Source organism: Apteryx rowi, unplaced genomic scaffold, assembly GCF_003343035.1.
Source record: "Apteryx rowi isolate R43461 unplaced genomic scaffold, aptRow1 scaffold_262, whole genome shotgun sequence".
Classification (NCBI taxonomy): domain Eukaryota; kingdom Metazoa; phylum Chordata; class Aves; order Apterygiformes; family Apterygidae; genus Apteryx; species Apteryx rowi.
Window position 1 is genome coordinate 206107 of NW_020448997.1, and position 22403 is coordinate 228509.

Sequence of the window (22403 nt, forward strand, 5' to 3'; positions counted from 1 at the left end):
TAATGAAGCTGAAAATTAAAAAGTTGATAGTCTCTAAAGATTTTTTTAAATGAGGAAATTATCCTACCCTGCAGATAACTTTTTGTTGTTGTTGTTTATTGGAAAAGTTAATGCTGAGAAGAAGAAAAAGAAATTGTATGCTAGAGGTGTTGAAAATATCTGCTGAAATTCAGCCAGTTTTCCAGAACACATTGAGCCTATTTCTTTCTGGAAATTGGATACAGTTCATATCCCTTCCTGAAACTGTCCAATCTGTTGGGAGTATGATAATAAAGTACTGTTATGCATGTATGTCAAGACAACATTATTTTTAATGCAAACATTTCCTAGGTCTCCCTCCCTGGCATTCCCACCCATTCATCCTCTGATGTTTGGTTATCAGACAGGTTTGGTTGTTGCTGAGTTTTGGCTGATGAACGTTTTCCTGACAGCTTTAGTGACTCTACCTCAGGGACGTTCATGTCATACTAATACCTGTGAAGTACAGAGGGAGTGTCCTGCTTCGTTGTAGGTGGGATATCCAAGGCAATCAAATAGAATGGACAAGATGCCGTGACTCTTACTTGGAAAGGTGTCATCATCCCATTTATTTTTCCTTTTTTAAATCACCAATCTGTGTACACTTCCTTCTTATTAAATGAAATTGGTAATCAGTATTAGCACATTTTAATTTATGACATATTTCAACAAGTTATTTGAAAAACTCATCACTTCTTTTTTAGGATAGAACACTGCTAACAAAAGCATTTTTTGGATCACTTTTTCTTGAATCTGGAAATGACTGAGTAATGGAATTCATGATAAACAACAGTTTCCTGATGACAAGTCTCACACAGAGACTATAGGAAGTTCTATAGAAAGAAAAAAAAAAGTGTAGCAAAACTAGAAAAAACAAATCCATGTAAGGCAGCTGCTGTGGCAGTAATTTTTTGTTTTGTTTTGTTTTATGAAGAAAGTTTGTCTTTATATTCTCAATCTGTTTTCTTAATTATACACTGACAGTTTTTGCTCAGACATGTGGAGACTGCAGGCCTGAGTAGAACTTGGCCCATGGTTTCCTTGAATACTTATTTTAATATTTTTCTCTAGAGACTGTTGTCTGCTTCTAGTAGTTTCTCTTCTCAGTGGTCTTGTGAAATGCTGCTACCTTAAGATTTGATATTTTTGACACTGCCCATTCAAGAAATGTAATTTAACAAGGATATAATATTAGTATAGCGAATTTTTAAGTTATACATGGAATCTAAAAATAATAACTCAGTCCAGTACTAACAAGCACGCTAATAAATTATATGAAATTTACTGTGTTAGCAATTCTAGTATGCTGTGAAATGCAGTGTCATGCATTCTGGAATTATAGCATGATATTCGATTTATTAAAAATAATAATTCGACATCTAGGACTGATTAAAGGAGGGCCAGTCTGTTTTTTATGCTTAGAGTAATTTATTTAATTTTGTTTTTCTGTGCTCTGATTCCTGTGTCTCGTCTTGGCTTAATGACCATTTTATAGAAATGAGACTTGGAAAAATTTAGGTATGGGTGTGCATAAGCACAAATTGGAAAAACTTGTCTTTGGTTTTTGTTCTGTTTATTCATCTCAACTACAGTTCTGCCTGCTGAAACACATTCATAGGTACATGTTTTCTAGGCTAGATAATGGAAGAAATATCAGACTTGAGAAGCTCGAGAAGAGCCTCGTGATGATGACGTAAAATGGGGTTTGTTCTGTTTCTGTCTCCTTAATATAACAGTATGACATTTAGTAAGCCCTTTGCCTCTCTGCTTTGGCTTCCTATCTGCAGAAATGGTCGCATCATCATGACTTTTCTGTAAGCGATTCTCAAACATTTTAGAATGGACTCGGGTTTTTTTCCCTCCTCCTCCCTTCCCCCGGTAATTTTATACCCTGTCCATAAATGCACTCTGGACTGTCACAGACTGTTCTGTCTCCACCTCCTCCTGAATGTAATAATCAAAAACTTATTCTCCTGCAAATAATCTTTGTATCTCAAGCTCCAAGGACGTTACCCCTTGAAGGTGCAGTCTAATCTGTTCCTCTACCCTGCTGCCAAAATCCTGCCATCTGACTTTCATTGGGCTCACTGCATCCACCCCGCTGCCTGACTGGCTCTGTACACCACTAGCTAGGTGTACATTTCTTTTTGTGGCCTTGTTTTTACTCATTTGCTTGTGCAGAGATCTCTGGGGAGAGAAAGTGCCTCTTCCTCCCACAGCCCAGTTCCTTATAGCCAAGGCCCACAGCCACTGGCCTGGCCTGCCTAGCAGGGCTGGATGTCCTTAGGAGGAGAAGCGCTGCCCCGATTGTGGGGCTCATGTGTCTCAAGTCAGTTCATTATTGCATAGTGAAAGAGGAAAAGATAAGATGAGAATGAAGAGGCATCCCCAGCTCAACCAGTCATTACCATGTGCACAGAGAGGGCAGCCAGGATCCCCATGTTTGGCCCGGCTCATTTTCTATATTCTGTCCCTGCTGGTATGTCTTTTGCATGGCTGCGAGGAAGAGACGTGCTTCAGGGAGAGGATGAGCAGTGGCAGAGGCTGGATGGAATTTCCCCTTCCCCTACTTGAGATTCTCTGTTTTATATATCACTTTTAATAGCGAGATGGGTATTGGGACTGGAAGTGCAAAATCAGAGTTTTTAATGCGCTTTTTGTGGAGGTTTTCATTCATTTCTGTCCTACATTCTGACACTCTCCCAGTGGTTCTGCGTTCACTGCTGTGCCTGTTGCAGCTTTCCTGTCGCTCTTGGTAATGGACCAGTACAGAGATATATGCTGTGCCAGTGGGCAAGAATGTGTTCTTGATAAATCAAGATCTTTCTCTGTTCCATCTTGGTTGTGCTATGGAAGAGTTCACTCTAGGCAGAGCAGAAATGAAAATGAAATGAAAAAAAAGAAAGCTTAGATGAAATAGAGTAACTTCTTAAAAAACATTATAGGTACTTGAGACGATCGGCCTCATTAACCTGAAATGATGTGAAATGACATTTCATGAGATGAAGGTCTAGAAAGGCTATATAATTTAAAATCCATTTCTGAGCCCGAACATGCATATAGAACCTTAGTGCTATTTTGAAATGCACCTGGATGCGTAGCTCCAACTTTCATACTTACAGAAAGCCTGTCAGGAGTCTTTAGCATTTTCAGATATTTGAGGAGCCTTAAATTTGATTGAGTTGGAGCACTTTTAATAATCTTACCTGTTGCAGCATCAAATAGCACTACATAATTGGGAACAATCTTCTAATGCTAACTGAGTCCGATTCAGAACAACTGTAAAGCGTAGTTGAGTTGTATTGGAAGTGTTTTGCAATCATTAGAGAAAAGGAGATATTTAACTGATAAATTCTTGGATGGTATTATGGAGAAAGTAATAGGAATCCATAACTGTGGTTGTCTAAGGAAATACACAGAGATAAAAGAACAGGATTTTAGATACATAGGCCTTCTTCAATGATACTCTGGAGAAGGGAAGAGTTTTTGCATTCACTTACAAATACCAAAAAGGTCTCAACTTACCTGTTAGAAATATTCCTGTTTTAAAAGTTGATTTTGTGGAATTCCACAAAGGTTGGTGAAAATCAGAAGAGCAGAGGAAGAGGTGATAAATAGCAAACAAAGCAATTATAAAAATAAATGCCACTAGATAGTTCTTATAGAAACAAAGGTGAARGCTATTAATTGCCTGGCTCCCACCAGGTAAATAACACTTGGGTTGTCCTCTCTCCCCGTCTCCCTGCCCCAGATGTGAGTTATTAAAGGTGTCCAACTGTGAGGCACATAATCTGATAGGGTGTCACAAGAGCTTCTGAGGACCTTCTAGTGGTAGTAGTATCATCTCAGTACAGTGTTGGGCCCAGTTACTTAGATGGCATAAAATTGTGGCAGAACATGCAGAAGAGGACAGGGAGCAAAATACTTTGAAAAGTGTTCCATGAAGTCATTTTAAAACTTGGTTAGAGAAAGGACGAGAAATTAGCTGTTAGTACCAGAGATGAATCTGATGGAGGCACTCTGGAAGAAAACTGCGGTGTTTGCTTTCTTGCTCAGGCTGTGAGAAGATGTTAGGGCTTAGAGATCTTTTACAAAACTTATGACGAACTGTTAGCTTCTCTTCTTATGCTGGATGCTGATGATATGGAAGACAATATAGCTCCTGGTCTGCAAACCCTTGTGCAGATAGTATTAGGCATATGAGAATTCCTCCTGAAATTAAAAATCATCTCTGAGTGTACAGAGACAGGCTCATGTGTAAGTGTTTGCAGAACTGGGGTCGATACAGAGCTGAGTATGAGTTTGTGAGTTTGTTCTATTTTCACTTTTTCTTTTGGAGGAAAATTTTTTTTTCTATTTCTGACATAAATTCAATGAAGTATTCTGCATCAGTGAAGAGCTGAATTTGCTTAAATGTTGCAATGCTTTGCTTTTTCTTTAAAATATTTTGAATCTAATCATGGACTTTGATTCCAAATTTTTTCTCTCTTAATACATACCAACTAAAAGCTGCCAATTCTGTCATGTATTGTAGAGAAATTCTATTTTTACTTTGAATGAGTGGTTCAGTCCGTATTTGGCACGGCTGTAGTCTTTCTTCCTTCTTCCAGGATTGTTAAATTTGCTGATGGGGGATTCTGAAGCCTTTGCACCCTGCCTATGGTTGTTGTTGTGACAGAGTAGCTGATGAGCAGTTTGAGCTCACTCCAATTGCTGAAGCAATCGGCTTCATTTATGGCTTGTTCTCACAGCTTCATAACTGGAATTCAGTGAGAGTCATCTATTCAGATGGGGTCCATTTGTTCTGTTAACTGCCCAGCTGTGGCTGTATAAAATCCTTTCCTTGTTGCTCCCTGCAACAACAGGTTTAATTGTTACAGGCTCATAGGAACCAATTAGATTAACAGATGTTAAAGGGAAACAGCTTCATGTCTTGGTGCAAAGTCATAATTTGAGGTGACTTGTGTAAGAGCTTGCTGACACCTGGTTGATGGGTGTCTGGCTTTGAGAGTGGAGGTGCCATGGAAATTGCATCACTCTTCTCCCCAGGGTGTCGAGGCCAGATGGGAATGTTTGTAGGAATAGCAGCCAATGCACAATCTTGCTTGTTTTAGCAAATAACAGCATACTCTAGAAGTTCATCCTTGGCTGTATGTTACTGCATTCAACTGTGTGGAACCCTGAAATTCATGTTTGCTAGAATCTGTTTTGTGGAGAGGGTTTATTTTGGGGTCTTTTTGGTTTTCGTTGTTAAATGACAAGTTATTTAGAATGTGGAACATCATCAAAATATGATGTGAGAGAGATTCATTAGTTCATCTACTTAGTCCTTTGCTGAAGCAGAATTGCTTCCTGCTGGGTACAACCCGAGAGTAAGTCTTAACATATTCAGTGTTGGCAATGGAGCCAGATGAAGCTTTTTTTTTCCCTTCTCATGTTCCTCTATTGAATTTAATTGTTTTGGTCATTGCTGGAACAGCAGTATACGCTCCGGGCAATGGTTAGGATTTATGGAGGTTTATATGAATATTGAAAAGCAATTTTGATTGTAGGAGTTGCTTTTCAAAAACTTGCAAGCAATTAAGTTCTTCTGGCAGAAACTTTATAGAAGGTAGATTTTAAAGTTCTGTGGGTATTCAAAGGAGCTAAATTTTAAAATATGTAATTATATTTGTATTGCAAGCACTTGTGTACTTTCCTTCTCCGCTTCCAATTTAGATAATAACAACTCTGATTCTTATGTGACCACTTGCATCTTGAGTAACATTTGAATGGACTTGAAGTCATGCAACACAATAACAGTTTTTAACAATAAAGGCCTGACCAATGTGGTTTTCTAACTGATGCTATTTATTAATTTTTTGTAAGTCATTTTAGCTTGATATGACTTTTTTTTTTCCTACCACTAGATTACTAATCAGGAGATTTTTCATAATTTTAAGACCAAAACCCACTTGTATTTAAACAGTAAGGGTAAGAAAAAAGAAGCTGACAAAAACAAGGAGTGTGGAGGTGAGAAGCTTTCAGAGACAGAAAAGGCATGGGTGCTCTGTGCTTTGCTGTTGCTTCTTAAGGCTATCAAGGTTGGTAAAGGAAAATATTCAGAAAATTTTGCTTCATCTATGTTATTCCAGTTGTTTGCCTTGTTCCCATTTGTGTGGGAGATTTGCTATCATTATCGTAAGCTGTTCAGTAGATAAAATGTAGTATTTGTTTTTCTGTTAAAGGAAGAACTGGGAGTTTTCTTAATAGTGAAAGTATGCAACCAAGAAGACATGTTGGACTTCATGTAAACAAATTTTATTGAACTGTTGCTAAGAAATTGTCAGTAAAAGATTAAAAACTTTTGTAATAATCTCTTGCTTTTTGTGCAATAAAATCTGATACCCAGTAATCTGGCATGTTACTTGGAGTGTCATGTTCGTGCTTTGTGTGTGGATGCATATATGTAAAAAGGCACACGCCCTCACCACAATAATGAAATTGTAAAATGTAATTATGAGCACCGCTACTGCAGTTCCCAAATGTATGACTCAAGGAAAAAGCAAAATATGACTCATGATAAAATCACAGGAGCTGGAAATCATTTGAACTCCCTTAGTTTCATTTGATATCAGCTATAGTTGCACATTTCTTTACAGGATCATGCTCGTAGATTCACCTAACTGTTTTGCATAAGCATATTTTTGTGTTGTTATTCATGCTAATAGAAAGGAAAGTAATATCACTGGGAACTGTGCAATAGAAAATGGAACTTTACTTTCTATGCCAGGTGAAGAAATTATAAGCATTGATTTAAGTAATTATACATCATCCTTCACTAAGGCACAATATTAGTTTGACTTCAAATCTATCAAATAATGTGACACAGAACTTTACAGTTTAGTTAGAAGCTAGTGTATTGTAAAATCTTATACATTTAAGAAGAGGACCACTTTCCAAAATATGTCTATAAAACTGGGCTTTCAGTATTCTTATGATTATTTCCATTCTTGTTCATGAGAAACAAGAGAGAGCTGGAATAACAGGCTCTTAGAGCAAGTGGAAAATGAGTCCGCTTTCCTCTTGAGTTTACTGTGTAGATTAATTCCATATTCTTAGCTGTTTGCGTGTGTTCTAATCCAGTTTCTTAACTGGCAAAGGATGCAATGATGCAGTGTCTGTTATAACACTCCAGCTATTTATAGCGTGCCTAAATCAACTAGAATTATATGAAGTTATATCTTTTGTCAGATTTTCCAACCAGGGTGGGCTAATCCACCCGGGTTTAGACATTTTTAATATGTTGGCGATGTTCAAATTTGGAATTATCAGCACAACTGTAAGAATTGTTACACGATCCACCTGGATCTAAGGCTTAAAGTGAGAAACAGCTGTGGTGTTTTCAAGAGCTATTCCAGTGATGTTGTTTGTGCACACGCAGTTATGTTTGAACAATAAATAAAAATACCTCTATCTTAAGTAATGTTGGTACAGTAGGCTGGGACTCTGTCCAGAGTCCATGGAAGGTAGGTGAAAAACTCCTGTTGGTTTTGATGAGCAGTGACTACACCCTTGAATTGGGGGAGAATATGTTGTAACAAATCTCATCCTAAAAGACTCACAGAACTTCAGAGTTTGGCATGTTATTTGAAAAAGCATTCAAAAGGCTGTTACTAGATCATTATTAAGTAGTTTTATTTCTTTCACTTCCTTATATTTGAGGTAGTTTTTCACCTGTAGAGTCTATAAATCATAGGGTTAAAATAGGCCCAGAGAGAAATGTAACAAATATTAGCCTCAGATGTTTTAGAAATGCTTAGATAAGAAAAGAGTAGAGATGGAAAACAGTAGATAAAAGGCTGGACCTTTTGTCATTGCCCTAATTATTTTTGGAACAAAAACAGTGTTTTCCTCCTTTAGATGTAAGTGTATTTAGATGGAAGAATCTGGTGAACAGTGAGCTGCTCCAGTTCTCCTGCTTTTTAGTTTTCACATAGTTTGGGGTAGCTTACAACTTTACAACTTCATTTCTTAAAATTGTGTTTTGAGGGAGAAGAAAAAAGAGCTGGTTAGGTTCTTAAATTTTATTTCTAAAAGTCATAACAGTCTGTTTCTATGACATGTTCTAGAACTACTAATTCTGTCAAAGTAAAACTTTTATCATTTGATCTAAAGTTATGATAACAATAGATTTTTGCCATGGAAAATTTATTTAAACAGTGATAGAATGGAGCTGGTTTGTTTGCCTAAGTGTGGTAAAGTACATTTAGTAGTAAAGAACAAACAATTTTAATTAAATGGATGTATAAGTCTTTGCAAATTTTTTTTATTATTGTTCTGATCATCTTCTGATAAAGATCTAGACTGAATGTTTTCCAGTTACTAAAGCATTTTGCAGACTTGCATATAATGGCCTACAGTTGCCCAATAGGGGTTGATTGCAGCTATGATGATAATGTGCTGCCTTCATAATTTTAGCAAAATAAGATGCGCTGTCCCAGATTAATGTGAACATTTGAGAATTACAGATGACATTAGTACTACCTAGTCCTATTGTTATCTGTTGCAGGACAGAATTGCGTGCTTGTTCTTTTTAAAGGGTGATTTGAATTGTGCCCCTTCATACCAAGGGGGAGCTCAGCTCTTAGAACCGGCTAGTCCTCTGCAGCTAACTTGTCTTTTTTAATGTATAAAGGCCTAAGAGGGTAGTGTGGTTTTGCAGAAGAAAAAAGAGCAATTTAGGATTCTAAATCACGCAGACATTTTGGGAGTTGTGTGTGTGGCATATTGAGTACTACTACATAAAGAATAGATTCCAGCCTTTTCTTTGCTGAGTGGAAAGCCTTCCTGCAGAGGTATTCAGACAAAACCATTCAATGTTGTTTAACTTTGGGTTTTTTTTTCCATACTACCAATATCCTCTGGAGTTTGCAGGGTTGTTGAAACTGTAAATTATGTAGCTTCTGACAGTACAGTATTCCAATCTGTATTATTTCAGGGTTTTGTTTACCCCTGGTTACTGCCTTTGAAGTTCAGAGTTACTTTGTGCAGTTCTTTGCTGTTCTAAGTTGACAGTTCCATGTTACAAAAAATAATTAGTACCTTAACCTTAATTTACGTCTGAGGGGCAATATTAAATTCTTTCTCTATAAAGAGGGTACTTATTGTGACCTTAGTGAAACTAACCACTTTTATTCTGTGGTAGCCTAGGAATAGAGAGGGAATCTGTAAATTAAGAGTGGTTCTTCCTGGAAGTGGGCAATTAGTTCTTTGGTTTTTTTCCATCTCTGGATTAATAAGAAAACCATAGCTCTTGCCAGTCTATTGTCTTAGCTTACAAATCTTACCATTATTCCATCTCAGATTTTAAAGATGATTTTAGCTCGTAAAGGGCAGGAAAATACAGAGATGGCAGAGAGATGGGAGGCTGATGGATACACTCATATAACAACAGCTTAGAAGTTGGCCAATATCAAGGACATGATGCTTATTCAGAGAAATATATTGGGCTAGAACAATTTTGAAATTTCTTTCATCAGATTTCTTTCTTACATGCATGAGGTATTGTCCAAAATAGTTTGTAATTTTTTCGACTTGTCATTCACCAGCTTATGCTGCTGATATTGAGCCAATGAAGAATTTTCCAATAACCTTTTTCAATTTGAAATTTTTCAAAATCTGTATTTTTCATGGATGTATGCTACCAACTTTGACAAGATGGAATTTCTGGTGCAAACAACAGACATTCATTTGTTCTAAAACAGCCAACAGGGAAGTAGCTGGTCCCCATTTCAGTTGAAAGCCCTGATTTATGGCCTTGCTCACCTGTACTAGATCAAGATCTTGAAGCTTTTTCTGTCTTCGAGGTGATTATCCTTAACTTCTGTGATGCTGGCTCTTGGAAGATGAGTTGTCTTTCTGTTTGGTTAAAACTTTGAATGATTTCCATTTCCCCTATAGACTCTGGCTTTTAGTTTTGGTGGGTAGGGTTTTTTGTTTTGTTTTGTCTTGTCTTGTTTTTTACAAAGACAAATTACAAAGTCTTTTTGTGGAAAGGGAGAAGAGTTGTCTGACTGATTCTATTCCTGACAGRTAAGTACATTGTATGCTAGTGCTAGAAATCCCTAGAAATGCTTCCATAGAATCTTTCTGCTGTGCTGGTTAGAAAACTGGGTCATCTGAGTGCTTCATTACTGTGGTTTGATTATATTACCTAATTGCGGCTAGATTTCCGGGGCTTTAGAAATGTTCATTCCATTAGGAAAAGCAGTAGCTCTTTGTTTAAAGAAGAAGAAAAGTTTCTGGCAGGAGGCAAGGAAGGTGATAAATACTGCCTGGATGGAACCTGTTTTATGTATGTATGTCTTCATAAAATTGTGACTAAAAAAAAATGCGTGTACGCATACTCGTACATAATTACATTAGCGGTCATGGTTGCAGGTTTCTCGCTGGAATCAATTCAAGTCCTTGAATGAAATACTGCAATCACTGAAACTGGGGTTCTCTGTGTACAATCTGTTTTGTTTGAATTTTAATAAGAATAGAGTATCTGCGTTCATTCTCCAAAAGAAATGAGAAAATATTTGATGCGTTTGATAATGTGAAAACCTGCCAAGTTCTTTTATAATAAAATATGATTTGAAAGTTTGGATGTGTGAATCATACATCTTAGTTTCTCTTCCCTTTGTCCAGAGGGGTTTTTTGGAAAGTAAAGTAGATGCAATTGCTTGAGGGCAGCATAGGATAGAATGGCCAGAAAAATGTCGGTCTGTGTTAGAGTGAATTTTCATTAAATTCAAGTACATTGAGTTCTATATCTCATTTCGTGTTGTCAGACTTTATGGATAATGTCTTTGATGTGATGGGCATTAATGTCAGACTGTAAGCTCACTGTTTTGGCATACTAAGAGCATATGAACAGAATGCTTGACAGTAGGAAGAGACAAATGCAGCCTGGTGGCTTAAGCACTGCTGGTGAATATAAAGGAGTGTCTCTTTCACATAGAAGTGGTGGTATATGGTATGGGGTCTTCTGTGATGCTTTTGTTTTGGTATGCTGTAGTTGTTCATGTTTATGTTAAGGCAGAAAATCTATATTTTGCACAGTTCCTCTGTGGATATTGGAGCTGCTTGAGATGTTGGGAAAGAATTGTGCGATGTAATTAGGAAATAAGAATTTTTAGATTGTCTCACTCCTGTAAACTTTCCGGTTGTTCGTATTAATTTTGGAGGAGACATCTGGAGACCCTGGCTCCAAGAATGTTAAAACTCACCAGGCAACTATTAGTAAACGTACAGAGGGAAACATCTGCAGCAACCACCAGATCGCTTTCTGTGTCGCTCTTCAAGATCTAGGTTCTATGACAATTTCACTTACTAACTATCTATTACAACTTTGATATAGAAGAGAAGCAGATGTAAGATATGATCCTCTGAGTTATTAGGGGGTATTACAAAGCAATGGAGATGCAAGTGGCTTAGCAGCTGTTTCCAGTTAGCCATGACTTTTTGTGTAATTTGGTGGTGATGCTTTAATCCAGGGAGGGAAGAGTATGGGTTACTCTTACACTAATAAAAATGTCATTATTTGGGCAGAAGAAAAATGACTATGCAGAACATTATTCTGTGAATGTAGTTCCAAACACAGAATCATGATGATTTTTTTTTTTTAATGAAGTTGTTTTTGTAAGGTTAGGTCTCACAAATACATGAGCTATCTACATTATCTTTTCCATAATAATATGGAAATATCTTTTTGCTTCATTATTTCATCCACTTGCATGCTTTTCCATTCCATGCTCTCTCCCATCTCCAAATAAAGCGTAGGACATTTCCTCCATTTCTGTTGTTTTCCTCATGCTCTTCACTTTGTGTTAAAAACAGCATGTCCATTAGCTGAAATTTTTCCACAGTTATTACACCAGAGAACAAATTCAAAGTACTGTAAATTTTTTTCCTAATTTACTTTTTTTTTTGATTCTGTGAGATTAGAGAGGTTATATTCTCTATATATGTTAACGAAAGTGTGGAAGTATGCAGTAACTCTTGACTGAATTTGATACATTCTTTGAATATTCTTTTCAGTTTTATTTCAAATATGTTTCTCAGCACTAGCTGATCATTGCAGTCAAAGAATAACAGGTCATTTTTAGCTTTGTGAATGGTCTTTTTCAGACTGCAGACAGATTGGATGCAATGAATTTCAACTTGCCAGGACTCTTCAGAACAAGAAGAATTCTATGAAAAGGATTTTTTAAAGTAGCCCACTCTAATCTTTGGTCCCACAAAACACATATATACAGCTATAGACACAAAACCCAGGCATCTTTGTATCCTTATTATGGAATCAGGAGATTAAAAAAAGAAGTATAGACTTATAGGCTAACTGTTATGTGAAGGATGTTGGCATTACGAAAAAGAAAGCAGGGAAAAACTATTGTAGAGTGCTGCTCCTCCTGTTGCTGCCGGAGGTCTGTGTTGAGAAGAATGAGTCAAATTGTTGATCAAATATCCCAAATACACTGCATAGAACTTCGCTTTCACATAGGATCTTAGTCTCTTTAGGCATACTAACCTATTAACCCTGGACTTTCCACATTCAATGGCAGTTTAATCCAACCCAGAGCAATTCTTGCATTGTCATGTACCAAAAGCAAAGATCATTTGTTGCCAACAAGTGGTATCTGGCATGAATCTCTTCATTGCTTTCAAGGCTTTTTGTAAACTTGATTCTTCAGCCTCTATTACATTGTGAAAGGCCTTGAGGGACTGACTTCTGTCTTTTGCTTGGGTAACCAAGCCAGGATTTGTTTTAAAAGACTTCTTAAGATGTGACCTAAGTAAGAGAATAGTCCATCATAATTGTGCTTTTTCCCATGTCAGCATTCTTCTTTCAGTCTCTGTTTCACTAAATCAGTGATAAAAGCTCTCACTAAATCTGTCCAGAAATATAATTTATGATTAGACATGAGAGGTGAAGGCTAACTCAGCAGTGTGTTTCACATATACAAGCATTCTGATTAAGAGCCTGAATGCAGCTTCCTGGGCAGAGGCAGTTTATGACATTCTAAAAGACTGGAGAAACTGAGACGACACAAAAAATCAAAGGCTGAAAATATTTTGTGCTCTGATTTGTAATTCTAATTGTTTTTTGGTTTCTGTTCTTCTTACAAGCAGAGTTAGCTGCAGCCTTTCTTTTAGATATGCTTTGAGTTAATTTGATGATCTTTTGTAATGCCTCTAAATAAAACTTCCTGAAAAGAAATGCTTGGTTTTAGACTGTTTGAACTCTTCTAGGAACAGAAGTGACTTTTTAATCTCAGAGGCATGATTCAATAAGGGGATCAAATTCAAGTCCAGCTAGATTTTCTCTTACAGCTGTAGAGTGTAAAAAATGGCTGTGATCTTCTCTATAAAGTATAGTAAGTGGGTTGAACAGGTTAAATCCTGCCTCTGCTGGAATCAATAGTAAACTCTTCTGTGTCTTCCAAGTGATTATTCGGAATTGTTAGATTAGGTCTGAAACCTTGCATCCAGTTGTCTTCAACAAATATATCCTTCCTGCAGTCTCCTAGGGAGCCCATCAGTTGCTTGGGTCCTTTAAGTTCACAAGGGATGCAAAGGAGAAAGAAGTTTAGAGAGCATTTGATGATTCTCCCAAGAGTTTGCCTCGGAAGAGCCAGGAGGGCAAGCTGGGGAGGCTCGATGGAGTTAACCTCTGAACCTGGCAGCTCCCCTCAGCCCTGCGCCTGCCTGCTCTTGGATGTACCTACGTCCTGTCCCCTTTGCTTTGCTTAGGTTGTGGTGCTTTATGGTTTGCAGTGCTTGGCAGACCAGTCATTGTCACTACTCATATAACAAAACATTCAATGTAACTTGTAGGTAAGCTGTCTTCTCTCGTGTTTTAAGAAATTTTTAAGTTTCTTACGAGGGGAAATCAGTGGACCGTCTTTTGCCGGTAGAGAAGGGTATGTTCAGGTTCCTGTGAAGCTTATGAATAGAGCTGGTTGTTTGGTGGTCCTGAGCAGTCTTTCTGGAAAAATATAGACTTTGGACTATGAGAAATGTTCTGCTAGATTTCTGTGTTCTTCCCTCTCTGTCCCCCAATTTCTGTGTTGGAATACATTGTTAGAGGATTAATTTATTAGTACTCTGATTTTGAATTGACATTCTAGGTTTCTGGCTTAGAATATAGTAGGGCTTCCAAACTATTCAGAATATATTTTAATGTAAGCAAAATCTTGTTATGATGACATGTGTGTGCTAGAGAGTAATTAGTGCTGAAAATAAATGGTAGTTAAATTGAATAGGTCATTAAATGAATTGGAACCATGTGACAAACACATCTGTAACATGTATTTTGGCCGAGCAGGCAATGAAATGCCTATTTCAGACTCCTAGACTGAAATAATTTTGCTCCTCCCTTTACCTCCCCATGTAACACCTTCACTAGACTTTTGTGTATTTCTCAATTAGCTCACAATAAAACAACATTTTTATGTTGAAAATAATTGGGAGACTGATTTCAGATATTTTACCAAGAGGTTAATGAGAAATAGCTTTGTTTCACATAGGTTTTTGTTTTCTATTTCACAGCAGAGTCCATAAATAAACTTGCACAATCTGCAATTTAATCAAGCTTAATCTTTCCCCCAGCACCCTCAGGAACTGTCAGTGATGCAAACATGTGAGAATTCTAATTGTGTATATATAGTGTTACCTACATCCTTTTATCTGTCTCTTGGAGAAATTCTTTCCTCTCTGTTATCTGAAAACCAAAACACTTCCATTAGCATCAGCTCTTCCTGAAGGGAAAAAGGAAAAGGTGATTTTTTTTAAAATGCAAAATTGCTAATGTTCTTATTATTTTGCTGTAAGTTGAGTCCCTTTGCTTTCTTTCTGTTGTGCACATATAGAAAAAAAAGTACATTGGTTTATTTAGTTTACACTTGCAACATTTATTAATTTTTTTTTAATTACATTTTTACTGCTGTGGCAACTTTTAGATATGTCTATTCCCATTGATTCTTTAAACTGAGGGGATGTATTTTGCATTTAGAGTTAGTATATCCAAGTCATATGATTGAGAGTAAATGTATTTTAAATTATGTAGTAAGAAAAAGCACTTGGCACTTGACAGGCCAGACAGAGATGGAGATTCTGAACAAGTACATTTTACCTTCAGAGAGCCCAGAGAAGATCCTCTTGCTCTTGGGAAATTCCAGTGGATTAGTTTGTTTTTGATTTTTGTTTGTTTGCTCTCCAATAGAGGCCTCTCATTGATCCCACGATCCCATTTAGTGTCTGATGTTCTGATCTCAGAAGTACTCTGCCCCAGAAAGCATCTTGCAGTAAAATTGATGTCTTGCAAATAAGAACAACAGGGTGAAACAGAACAGATTGCTGGAACTGGATGACTAAACCAACTGGAAGCTTATTTTTTGAGAGCTTGCTTGGAGAGTCTGTATATGTTTCTTAAAACTTTTTTTTTTTTTTTTTGCATGTGTAGCTGCGTAGCTGCAATTTCCAACTGTTGAGCTCCCTTGAGAAAATGGGTTTAGAGAAAGAACTTGAAGCGTAGTCATGGTAGATGAGGTCATGAAGAGAGTTCAGGCCAAAAAGGCCCTGACTCCGGCATAAGAAGAAGAATGTGGTGCAAGAATCTTTCCTTCTTGCTGCAGCCCCTTCGGCTGTGCGGTAGTGCCCCCCCCCGCCCCCAGCGCACAAGTCTAGTCTGTTCACTGATGTGATGAATGGTGCTAGTCTATAGCCAGAGAATGTGCTGCTTTGGTGGCTCCTTTTATCACAGTCCTTACTTGATGGCAAGCCACCAGCTTCAGCATAATTTTGCAATTCCTTCCCCATCCCTCCAGGACCCTTCACACCACAAATCTGTGCTGTAGACACAGCCCTGGCCTGGAGGAGCCTAGAGGGGAATGAAGCTGCAGTAAGATTTGTAAATCTGTGAAATAAAGACTTAACTGGAGGGAACCATTAGGGAAAGTTGTGCAGGTCATTCTGTATGTTCTGAGGTGGTCAGTAGATCCACATTTATAATTAACATCCTTCCACTTTAATATTACATCCAAGGATCTCAAAGCAGTTTGCAAACAAATTGTCTTAACCCCCCTTTGCAATATCCAGACAGGAGTGAACATACTGCATGCAGCTAGTCTGCAGCTTGACTGATGTAAACATTTAGCAGGGCTCATCCAAGAGCAGGATTTGACGTCAGCAAGTATCTTTTGGCCAACTTCAGTGAGCTGGGACCAAGCCGACAGTGCAAATGTGCCCTCGCCGGATCTCCCTGAAATTTAGGAAGTTCTCACCCAGCCATGGGTTTCTCAGCCACCCAGACCCGGGTGGTTTGTGTCTTTGGGCTCATGGGCCTACGAGGTTGTGGTACGCCGATACGGGGGCCACCAGCACCGGTCACAGCTGCCCTCCTGCTCTGTGTTGTAGCTGAACGAATATTAGGCTATTTCTTCCAGCACTGGAGGTGCTATTCCTCTGACCCTCTGAGTGCCTTTATTTTCCAGTGCAAGTGTTACAAGTGGATGCTGGATCACTGGCCCTTTTTTGAGCTGGTATAAAAGTGTATTTTTGTGAGAATTTCCAGGGTTGAGGGGTGGGGTTGGTAAGCTAGTGTTTAGGGGGAAAAATTGGTATAAAAGACTCTTCAAAACTTTGTCAGGAATGCAATGTCTGAATACAAATTGAGTTGTAACATGGATATAGGAGGAATTTTTTTTTTTTTTTAATAACAGAAGGATTTTTTTTCAATTTTAATCTCTCAGTGGGTGGGGTGTCCGCTGGGTACAATTTGGCCACTGTGACTGCACTACAGAAAAATAAGAGAGACTAAATAAAACTATATTGTTTTTAAACAGCATAGATATGAGATAAACAATAAAGCTGAGTTCTTTGTAGGGAATATACTGCACACTAGCCCGAGTCATTGTAACATTGCTGAAGTGAAATAATTTCACTGGGTGACTCTGGAGTTGTGACAACGAACAAAGAAATATTGATAGTCTTGTCAGATTTTCTGGTAAAAGCTTCTGTTCCTAGGGGCCATAATCTGTGGGGAGGTTTAAGTGATTTCTGTTAAATGTTGCTTGTCTATAAACAGAGATAATAGCTTTGCTTTAGGTAAGCCAAAAGCGTTTTCTCTTCTGAGGCTTTGATATGTCATGCCATAATTTTTGTAATAAATATCCTTCAACTTGTGATGCTGAAGGCCATTATCCGAAATGAAGGGGGAGGTCTTGCTCCCCCCAGTCCCTGCTGTGTGGTCCTGCCCCTTCCTCCTGCCAGCTGGGCTGCTTCTCTCCTCTGGGAGCCTGTTCAACTYGATCACTTAGAAAGATGCGTGTGGTGGTTTTGTGGGGATTTTTTCCTCCTCCTCTCTCTGAGTTAATTTTTTGCTGGGTTAGTGAGTTGAATCACCCTGTGGAGGGATCTGATGACCACCAGAACCATCAAGGAAACTGGAGAGAACATTTAGCCAGGAATGGAGAGAAGGGGGTCAGCAGTGGCCTGCAGGGCTTCTCCGCTAGACTGGCTCAGTATAGCATCTGATTTCATTCTTTGCTTCACAATTGCACTTGTGAATATTTTTAAGTAATGTTGCAGATGCAGAAAGGGAACTTTGAAACTCTCTATGACAGCATCCTTAAAATGTAAGGAAAGGTCAGATTTGAGGTTGCTTGGGCAAAATAAATTCCATGTCCTCTTAGGTGTTTTTCACCTTTTATCATTAACACCTTGTTGTTGTTCTTTTAGTTTGCTCATATGTCCTCTGGACAGTCCCCATCTGTCCCTTGATCTAGCATTTCTTCCCAGTGAGTACAGTTCCCCATCTTTTCCCACCTCAACTAATTTGTTAGGTGCCAGTTCTGCTATCCCTCTGTTTCCTTCCACCCACCCAATCTCCAAACAGATTTTTTTGGGCCGTTTTTTTTTTTTAAAGGATCTTTGACTATTTCCTTCCAAAACAGTCCCCCAGTCTAGCCCTTCTCTGCATTAGCCTAGGCACTAGCAACAGTGTTGCGGAGTGGTGAGAACATACACAGGGGACAACACTCTGTCTACAGCTCTGGTTGCATCTCTGTTACATCCTGGTGCACAGCTGATCAAAATTACCTGTTTTTCTGTGGGGGTGGTGACTCTGTGTTCTGGTGAGTATTCGGCCATGAGGGGATGGTGTGCAAAGTGAGGATTCAGTCTTTGAAGGTTTGAGTTGCTGAACTCCACCCTCTGAAAGGCTTAGAACTGCTGAAGCAGGATAGATGTGTGCCCTTCTGTGTTATTTGTCTGCTGATCTAACAGAAAGTGTCATCTCTTACTACAGATCTTGCTTCCTTTCAAACTAATGCACATTTGAAATTTGACAGGAATGACTTCTCCCAAGCACCATCTCTGACCTCCTTGAAGAAAAGGTCACCAGAATGTTTTAATGCTGCAAAATGTAGTCTCATTCTCTGAAACATCTGAAATGTTGGCTGAAACTTGTGCAAGAAAATTCAGCCTTAGGCAAGCATCTGGCATGGAAAGTTTCAGCCCAAACTGCTGTTTTGGTAAAGTTGTAAGCAATGAAAACATATTTTAAGAGTGGAAAATGTTGAACAATCTCTATGCTAGACAGAACTTACATTTTGATAGATAAAGGGAATTTGTGCTGCAGTTTAAGGCTGAACTGCAACTTTCATCCCCCTTCCCTATAAGGGGGAGCCCTTCCCCCTGCTTGAAATTTTTCAGCAAAGAACTGTGTCAGTTAATTTTTTTTTTAACACTTTAGTTATTTTCTGCAGCCTTAATTATTAGAGAGTGAGAAGTGAAGACGTTCTATGTTAATGTAACTAAAACTTCAAGGAAAACATCCGTGAGCTGTGATGGTGTACAAAGCCCTTGTTTCTGATTCCCACTCTGCACTGCGAGTGCCTCGGGAAGCCAAGCCGCAGATTGCGTTATGAAGTTCAGCTTTATCATCCGCTCTGGAGCACTCTGAGCGGTGCATCACCTGGGCTGGCAGTGCAGTGCAGTGCCGTGCCCTGGAGCACCTTGCAGCTGAACCTCAGCGGAGGTGCGCTACAAACGCACTGACTGCCAGTTTGGTTTGGTTGGTGTGTCATCCTGTAGTTTGTAGGCTGGCTGTGTGAAGGGTGTGAATCTAGAGTTTGACTGATTGCACTGTGAAAGAAAACTCTTTTCAAATCACCCTGAAATTCTTGCTGCACTTCTGTCTAGGAATGTGGGCTTAATCCAGCTACAGCTGATTTTGTAGCTCTTGCTGAAATTTGAAACTGGGAGGAAGGTAGAGAAAATCAATATATTGATTTTGAATTTACTCTTTACATTAACCCTCCCTCCCTCCCCATTTTTTCCCCAATTCTGTTTGCATATGGCTGCTTTAGTTTTGAGAGGACTCTAACTAGCTAGTGCCTCATATTTAAGGACAAAATTGTTTGTTGGGTAAAATACCTTTCTGTTAGGCCATTGGTTTATGCATTGTTTCTAGGAATGCACTAGATTCTAGGAATCTAGTGTATTAGTTACCTCAGTTAATACCCTATTATAGATCTACTCTTTCATATGAATTGATGCTCCTTAGATCTTCTTTCATGGGTCACTTTTTTTATGTATTTGGACATTCTTGTTGCTGACCTCTGACCTCTCGAGTTTGTCTACATCTTTTTCTAAAGTGTAGAGCAAAACACTGGAAGTGAGTGGAATCATTGCCTTCTGTGTCCTGTATTAATAAATCCTTGAATTAGAAGTTTTTAGTTTAGTTTTATTTTTTTTCCACATCTTGTCAGGCTTTTGACTCCTACTCAGTTATGACCCATTTTACACTTGAATCCTTTTCTGTAGTACTGCTAGCTGTTCTTCACTCTGTACTTAAATATTTGATTTTTTTTTCTTGCAGGTTGCCCTTGCCTTTATTGAATGTTGTCTTTTTGATTTCATGCTATTTTATGTTGTTCTTTCAACAAATAACTGAATAATGTGCTGTGTTACCACCATTTCTGGATTCTTCAAGTACTTTTTTAAAATAAAAACAAAAACTCATTTATCCTCTCCTGACTGGGAATGGGAGAATGCGACAATTTTGAGGTAGGGGTTGTTTTGTTCTCTTGCCCTTTTTTCTTCACCCAGACACATTCCAGATCTGTTTGTCTTCAATTTCCTGAATATCTGAGCAAATGCATACATTCTTGATATACAGCAAAGGATGTCTCCTCCTCATATACCATTCCTGGCTGAGAAAGTAGGGAAGCTATTCCAAATTGCATCAGTATTCTGTTACTGCTCTCCTCTTTTTTCTAATTCAGTCTTACTGGTGGCAGTTAAGTCCTAGTTCTTGATATGTGTCAAGACTTCAAGTTCATTGTGTTTATGATGTGTAATTCCTATAAGCATGTCTAATTACTGCCTTCTCTTTCTGTAAGGAGACCTCTTTTGTTCCTCTGCTTAAGAACATGTCTCCCGTACAGTGAGAGCTCATGAGGGTTACCTTTTATTTAATCAGTTTTGGCCAAAACATGCTTTTTATTGTCTTTGCAGGTATGTCTATTTCTCTTGGGAATGGGGTCTCTGAAATCTCCTAATTGTTGGTACTTTCTCATTAAGGAAACAACTGTCTCATCTCAGAATATCTTAGTACAACGCAAGAGGTAGTCCTCTAGTGTTATATATGCGCAATGTTAATATAGTGTAAACATCTGCTTAAACTGTGAAACGAAAAACAAGCGTTCCTGTTTTTTAGAGAGGAGTGGTGCTCAGTCTTTTGTGCTGTTCCGGACATTAAAATCAGGATGTGACTGGCACATAGTGAAACATTCACCCGAACTAAATTTCTCCATTACCTGTTTTCTTTAAGAAGCTGTGTTCCAGTGACTTCATGTTATGTGTTTATTCTTCTGCACTTTTAAAAGGTCACTCATCATTTCAAGGGCTTTCTCAATGGTTACTAATCAGAGCCTAGCTTCCTGAATACCAGACCATCTAAGTGAAAACATAGTAACTGAGTCAGTTTGTTGTTTTGTTTCTAAGATTACATTTGTAGATGCATGTTAATTCTCAAAAGAAGCTTGTATTCCTGTGATCAAATAACAAGGCAAGCCTCCTGGAAATGATGAGTTCATAAAATGCTGGCTATGAAGTTAAATTTTTTTTCAAGTTATGCTGAGCATTTCTAAATGTATTCTATGAAATCTTTCTGCTCAGGAAAAATCTGTGCAAATTTATTTACAGTTTTAAAAGTTTTGCTTTTAGTTGAGAAGTCTGATATATCTGCAGCCTTTATATTGTGTATTAATTTCTTCTGGGTAACAAAATCAAACAATGTTGCTAACAAAAGGGAATTGTCTTAATATTGTAGTGGGTACATGGAAACATTTTATCAGTTGAAAGATCATCATCATAGTTGGTATTAGTTTTGTGCTTTAAGCTACAATTATATTTCCCTGGGAGCTAAATAATGTTATTCAATACAAGTTACTGCAGCATATATCTGGCAAACCTTTCTAAAATAAAGCCAAACAAACAGAAAATGCCAGTGAGTATTGCTTGGATTTTGCTGCTGAAATCAGATGGGGTTTAATTTTTTGCTTTCGTGCCTGAAAAAAAAGAGGATCTGTGTGGGGGGGTCCTTCTCTATTTTCTCTCTGTTTGTTTTTTACAGTGTATTTATTAGACAGCATGTGCAACACGATCAGCATTGGAATAACTTTTGCCTCCTTGACATACTATGTTGGAGCATAACTTTGAATTAAATTAGATGACTGTGTAGTATTACTGTCTAACATAAAAATTTGCTCTACACTAATGCTTTGCTCTCCTGAGCAAAATATAGGCAATAGTTTTTAAAAGGTATGTTCTTTATATGCTAACTTACACAAGGAACTAAGTATGTTTTTAAAGTCAGCACAGGTGCTTTTAAGAAGTGGTGCAGTAGGTGAAGTATTATAATGTCCCCTGTTGTCCTGGTATCAATGCAAATATGACTTCTGTCTACAGAGGGAGAGGAGGGGGCAAAGGCGAGGAAAGGTTTTCTTTGTTAATTGTTCCCATGCCTTGTCTTGCAAAGACATCACTTGTTCTTGAGGGATTAACTACCACTTTAGTGCAGTACAGCAGTGCAGTACCAACAAATCTGAAGTAATGCTTGACCTTTTCCTTTGCTGTCTCAGAAAGCAGAAGAGAAATGTAGAAGTCATCCTTGTTTTTCTCAGTATTGTGCTACTAAACAGTTATTTTTGAACTGTTTCAGAATCAAGTTTAGGATCATTTTCAGCTTCTAAGCAATATTTATATTTGCTCACGTAATGATCATAAGGACATGACTGCAGTATTAGGTAAAACTCCTATGAATCATAACAACTGTATTGAACGCCTGAATG

At 38.1% G+C, this 22403-nt stretch overlaps 1 protein-coding gene across 4 annotated transcripts in view; it reads left to right on the forward strand.

Annotated features, from left to right (window-relative positions):
- Positions 1–22403, forward strand: part of LHFPL2 (LHFPL tetraspan subfamily member 2) — an 85213-nt gene that overhangs the window by 28798 nt on the left and 34012 nt on the right. The gene's annotated exons all lie outside the window — the stretch shown is intronic.